General features: G+C 35.5%; 1 pseudogene; it reads left to right on the top strand.

The window, feature by feature from the left end:
- The first annotated feature begins 2,691 nt into the window (after positions 1 to 2,691).
- Positions 2,692 to 6,787, top strand: part of LOC105826159 — a 10,185-nt pseudogene continuing 6,089 nt past the window's right edge.

The raw sequence follows: 6,787 nt of genomic DNA, 5'->3' as shown, positions 1-6,787 counted from the left end.
CTGGGCTTAAGCAATCCTTCTGCCTCAGCCTCCCGAGTAGCTGGGACTACAGGCATGCACCACCATGCCCGGCTAATTTTTTCTATGTATTTTTAGTTGTCCGATTAATTTCTTTCTATTTTTAGTAGAGACGGGGTCTCGCTCTTGCTCAGGCTGGTTTCGAACTCCTGAGCTCAAACAATCCGCCCGCCTCGGCCTCCCAGAGGGCTAGGATTACAGGCGTGAGTCACCGCGCCCGGCCCAGAAGGGCATTTTAAACAGAAGAGGAAGAGGAGACAATGTAAACTTGGAGGCAGATATTAGAGTGATGTGGCTGAAAGCGAAAGAATTCCAGGAGCCACCAGAAGCTGGAAGAAACAAGGAACAGATTTTCTCCTAGAATATCTGGAAGATGTGGCCTTGCTGACACCTTCATTTTGTACTTTGGGCTTCCAGAACTATGAGAATATAAAATTTCTGTTGTTTTAAGCAGCCAAGTTTATGATAATTTGTCATGGCAGCAACATGAAATGAATATAGAGCCTTTACCAAGGGCCCTCCAAACCAAGCCTAAATCAGTCACCACCCTCCATCCTTTCCATAAAATGTTTAGTCAAAAAAGAGTAACTCTTGGAGCAATGTCAGCAAAAATGGCAAAGTAGGAAGCTCCAAGGGCCTGTCCCTTCACAGAAACATCAAAAAATCAATCACGAACTGTCAGATTCAACTTAGTCAGAATTCTGGAAAACAGTCAAAGATTTACAGCAACCAACTAAATGCTGAATCAAGAAAAATACAACTTAAAAACAATAGAAAAGGTTTGTAGCATTCGCACTTGCCCCTGCCCCAACCCCTCCCAGCTCAGTGACAGTCTTAAAAATGGAAGCTCATGTTACCAATATGGGACCCTGGTCATTCACTCTGGAGGAAGTATAAACAGTATTATTTGCAAAGAACTGTGTTTGTCCTAACCTGTCTGGAGGCTACCTGAAGGACTGATGCAAGGAACTTGTTTTCATATCGCCTAATTCAGAACTCAGGGCTGAAGGGTGATGGGCATTCCTCACAAAAATAGTAAGGTGAACAAGCAACCCGAGGCTACCTGGAGCAAAAATTTATTGTTGACACATACAATATAATGACAAAAGCTTGGAAAGAAAAGCTGGAAAGAGAGTTTCTTTGGGAAATTAGGGCTTAAAATTTCCTACGTGTGGTGAGAAGTTTAGAAAGTGACACATGATCAAGGCAAGATGCATGTTCGTAAAAGACTCAGGAAGATTTTAAGTTTTCACTTCTGCCTGATCCTAGGCTCAGTGCAAACAGGGAGTGGAGGCTAAGGCAGAGTTCTTGCAATCTCTCTTCACAAGCAAGTAGGCTTCACCCACATCCTGTTTTCAAACACTGAGCTCCATTTTGTAATTTTTGTCTCTAGCATCGAAAGAGTACCCTAATACAAAGCCAATCTAAAGACTGGAAGAGGTTTTCTTCTCTCTCTCTCTCTCTCTCTCTCTCTCTCTCTCTCTGTGTGTGTCTTTCATCTCTCTCTATCTCTTTCTCTCTTCCCCCTTCTCCAGTTCAAGGAAATCTCTTCCAATACACTAGGTGGGTACAAGTTAAAGGAACAGAGACTTCAGAGCTCACATACGACAAACAACATAGACTTTACCAAAATAGTTTTAAAAGGTATTAGACAAACTGCTATAGCTACTGCAAGCAATACAGACAAACCCTGAAGAAGGATAAGAATCTGATTCCCAGAGTTTCTACATTATAATATTCAAAATGTTCAGTTTACAACAAAAATACAAATAAAACACAAAATAAACAATAAAGTATGACCCATTTACAGAAGAAATTAACAGACACCATCCCTAAGGAAGCAGAGATAGGGCATACTAAACAAAGACTATATCCACTGTCTTAAACATGCTCAAAAAGATAAGAAAAACATGGAAAATATCTAAAGGAAAGACAGGAGAATTATATATGAACAAATAGAGAATAATAATAAGGAATAGAGATTTTAAAAGGAGCCACCCAGAAATTCTAGAACTGCTAATGAAAAAACTCACTAAGAGCATTTCAATAGCAGATTTGAGCAAGCAGAAAAAAGAATCAGTGAACTTGAAGATAGGTCTATTGAAGTTATCCTGTCTAAAGAGCAGAAAGATAAAAGGATAAAGAAAAAATGAACAGAGCCTAAGATTGGTGTGACACATCAAGTTTACCAATGTACACACTATGGGAATCTCAAAAAGAGAGGAGAGAGAGAAAGAGACAGAATATTCGAAGAAATAATACCATAAAATCTCTCAATTTTGATCAAAGACATGAATATATATAAGCATAAGGTTTAATGAATTCCAAGTAGAATTAAATCAAAGAGGTCCATATTGAGACACATTATAATGAAACTATTGAAAGTCAATGGCAAATAAAGATTCTTGAAAGCAGCAAAAGAGAAGCAACTTGTCACATATGAGAGATCCTCAGTAAGATTTATAGCAGATTTCTCATTAGAAACCATTGAGGCAAAAAGGGAGTGATATGATACTTTTAAACTATTGAAAAGAAAAATACTATCAAAATCTGGGTCCAAAATATAGAACTGGCAGTCCTTGATGGCACATCTGATGCGGAGTTGGGGGGGGTAGAGAGTAGGGGTGGCAGTTGGGGTGGTAAAACAAGGAGGAGGTGGCAAATCACTTATAAATGGCACTAACGCAGTACTGAAAGCCTAAATTCCAAGATGGTGAGCAAGTGCTATGCTTTCATGGAGACCTTCTTTATGAAGCAAAGTGCATAAATGTTGCCATAAAGGACAAACAAGTGAAATATTTTATACATTACAGTAGTTAGAATAAAAATTGGGAGGAATGGGTTCCAGCTAGCAGAGTACTCAAATATGTGGACACCAATTTGCAGAAACAGTGAGAACTTCAAAAATCAATCAGGAGCAATATGTAAAGGAGAAGATGAGGTGGACTACACTAGGAAAGAAGACCTCTGGTCTGCAATAGAAAATGTTGAAATGAAAACAAAAAAGAAAAAAAACAGAAAACACTTAGCTATGGAGATGGTAGCAATACCAGTGAGACATGTCAGTCTCTTCAAAACAAAAGGTCTCAGGTAAATCCTGATGTTAAAAACTAGGAAACATTCATGAACAGAGTCAAAGTTAGAGTAAAGATTCCCAAAGAGCTAAAACCATGGCTTGTTAATGACTGGGACTTAATTACCAGGCAAAAACATCTTTTATCTTCTTGCCAGCCAAAATGTAGATTTCATTCTACAAGATAATGCAGATTATGAGAAACCTTGAGGAAACTCAAATATTAAGGAGTATGTTGTTAATTAAGTTGTGGCAGGGATAAAAGAATACAGGCATACCTCGAAGATACTGCAGGTTCACTTGCAGACCACTGCAACAAAGCTAATATTGAAATAAAGTGAGTTACAAAAATTTTTTGGTTGTGTTTATACTATATTGTAGTCTATTAAGTGTGAAATAGCATTATGTCTTAAAATATACATACCTTAATTTAAAAATACTTTATTGCTAACAAAATGCTAACAATCATCTAAAGCCTTCAGAGAGTCATAATCTTTTTGCTGATGGAGTGTCTTAATTCAATATTGATGGCTGCTGACTGATCAGTTTCTGAAGGTAGGGGTGGCTGTGGCAATTTCTTAAAACGGAACAAGATTTCTCTGTAGTATGTGATGCTGTTTGATAATATTTTACCCACAGTAGAATGCTCCAATCACAGCAGAGATTGGGAGAATGGATTACATAATATGATTAAACTATTGGCTGTCTACAAGAGTTTCACTTTAGATCCAAAGACATAAATTGGTTGAAAGTGAAAGGATGGAAAAAGATATTCCAGGAAATTAGTAATCAAAGTGCTGTTTGACTATATTATATTAGACAAATAGACTATAAGTCAAAAACTATTAAGAGAGACAAATATGGACATTATATATTGATAAAGGGTCAATTTATCAACAAGATAATGTAATTATAAACATATAAATACAAAACAACAGAGCCCCAAAATATATGAACAAGAAGATAGTAGTAAACATATAATATAAAAGAACAGAAACCCAAAATATATGAGGAAAAATAGGTAGTAATTATATAAACATATACATATAAAACAACAGAGTCCCAAGCACAATGAAAGGGAGACATAGACAGTGCTATAATAATTGTTGAAGAATTTAATAAACCATGTTCAATAATAAATGGAACATCTAGACAGAAGATCAATAGGGAAATAGAGGACTTAAAATACACTATAAACCAACTAGATGTAATAGACATATATAGCATACACCACCCAACATGATCAGAATATACATTCTTCTCAAGTGAACATGCCTTATTTTTTCCAGGATAGACCATATGCTAGGCCATAAAACAAACCTCAATAACTTTAAAAGGATAGAAATAATGCAAAGTATGTTCCCTGAGCACAATGGAATGAAGATAAAATTCAATGACAGAAGAAAAGCTGGAAAATTTACAAATATGTGGTATGTGGAAATTAAACAACACACTCACAAACAAACAATGGGTCAAAGAAGAAATAGCAAATAAAATGAGAAAACGGAGATGAATGAAAATGAAAACACAACATATAAAATCTTACAGGATACAGCAGAAACACAGTGCTCAGCAGGAAATTTATAGCAATAAATGTCTATATTTAAAAGAAGAAAGATCAAAAATAAATAACCTAACTTACAAAACTCAGGGCTGAAACTGGGGACATTACTAATAACCTCACAGAAATAAAAAGAATTTTTATGAGGATACCATGAACAATTATATACCAACAAATTATATCTCAAATCAATAACCTAAGTTTATACCTTAAGGAACTAGAAAAAGAAGAGCAAACTAAATCTAAAGGTAGCAGAAGGAAAGAAATAATAAAGATTAGAGCAGAAATAAATGAAGTAGAGAATGGAAAAGCAATAGATTCAATGAAACCAAAAGTTTATTTCATTGAAATTATCAACAACATTGACAAACTTTTAACTTGACTGAGAGAGAGAGAGAAAAAAAAGACAGAGAGAGACTGAAGAGGCAAATAATTAAAATCAGAAATGAAAGTAGGGACATTAATATTGGCTTTACAAAAATAAAAATTATATGAGAATACTATAAACTAATGTGTGTAAACAAATAATAAATAAAATGGGCAAATTCCTGGAAACACGCAAATCACCAAAATTGACTCAAGAAGTAATAGAATATCTGAACAGACCTTTAAAAACTATAGAGACTGAGTCAGTAATAAAAAAAAAAAAACCCAAGAAAGAAAATTCCAGGACTAGATGGCTTTATTGGTGAATTTTACCAATTATTAAAGAAGAATTAACATCAAATCTTCTCCCCCAAAAAATTTTGTTTTTGGACAGAGTCTCGCTCTGTCACCCTGGCTAGAGTGCAGTGGCATCATCATAGCTCACTGCAACCACAAACTCCTGGGCTCAAGCGATCCTCCTGCCTCAACCTCCCGAGCAGCTGCGACTACAGGCACACATCAACACACCTGACTAATTTTTCTATTTTTTGTGGAGATGGGGTCTCATTCTCTTTCAGGCTGATCTTGAACTCCTGAGCTCAAGTGATCCTCCTGCCTCGGCCTCCCAGAGTGCAAGCATTACAGGCATGAGTCACCACGCCTGGCCATCTTCTCAAACTTTTTCAAAAAAGAGAAGAGAAGTGACCGCTTCCTAACTCTTTCCTTTTTTTTTTCCCCCCTACGGTAGCATGGAATAAAATAATATTTTTTATTTATTGGAATATTTATAAGTCATAAGGAGAAAAAATATGAATAAGAGAAATAATATGTCCAATGACTTTTACTTAAAGATACTTTTGATCATGAAAAGAGTGTTACCCTGATACCAAACCCAGTCAAAGACAGCACAAGAAAAGTACAGTCAAATATTCCTTATACATATAGATGAAAAATGCCTCAACAAATTCTAGAAAAATGAATCCAATAGCATATTAAAAGCATTATGCATGGTGACAAAGTGAGATTTATCCCAGGAATTCAAGGGTGTTCAACATAGAAGATCAATTAACACCACATTTATGGAACAAAAGAAAAAATACATGACCATCTCAATTGATGCAGAAAAGCTTTTGACAAAATATAACACCCTTTTATGATAAAAACATCAGAAAACTAAAAATAAAAGAGACTTTCTTGAACATGATAAAAGGTATTTACCAAAGTCCACAGCTAGCATCATGGTCAATGATGAAAGCCCAAAGGGTCTCCACCTTAGATCAGAAGCAAGACAAAGATGTTCACTTCTGTCACCTCTATACAACATTGTACTAGAAGTTCTGTCCAGAACAATTAAGTAAGAAAACTAACAAAAGGCATCCAATTGGGGAAGGAAGAAGGAAAATTATTTTTATTCACAGATAATATGATCCTGTATATGAAAAAATCTCAAAGAATCCACAAAAATAACTATTAGAGTTAATGAATGAATTCAGCAAAGTTGCAGGGTACAACTCAGAAATCACTTGTATTTCTGTATAGCAGCCATAAACAATCTGATAAGCAATTTAAGAAAATGAATTTTTGAGAAGGACATTAATAATGTCATTATTATAACAATGACATTTATAATAGCATCCAAAATAATACCCAAAAGAGCACAAAACATTCTACGATAAGTACATCTGCACCCGAATGTTTATGGCAGCACAATTCACTATTGCAAGAATGTGGAAACAACCCAAGTGCCCGTCAATCCATGAGTGGATTAT

This window comes from Propithecus coquereli, unplaced genomic scaffold, assembly GCF_000956105.1.
Source record: "Propithecus coquereli isolate 6110/MARCELLA unplaced genomic scaffold, Pcoq_1.0 Scaffold86, whole genome shotgun sequence".
NCBI classification, from domain to species: Eukaryota; Metazoa; Chordata; class Mammalia; order Primates; family Indriidae; genus Propithecus; species Propithecus coquereli.
The sequence above is the reverse complement of the archived record's forward strand: the minus strand, read 5'-3'. Positions and strand labels throughout refer to the sequence as shown.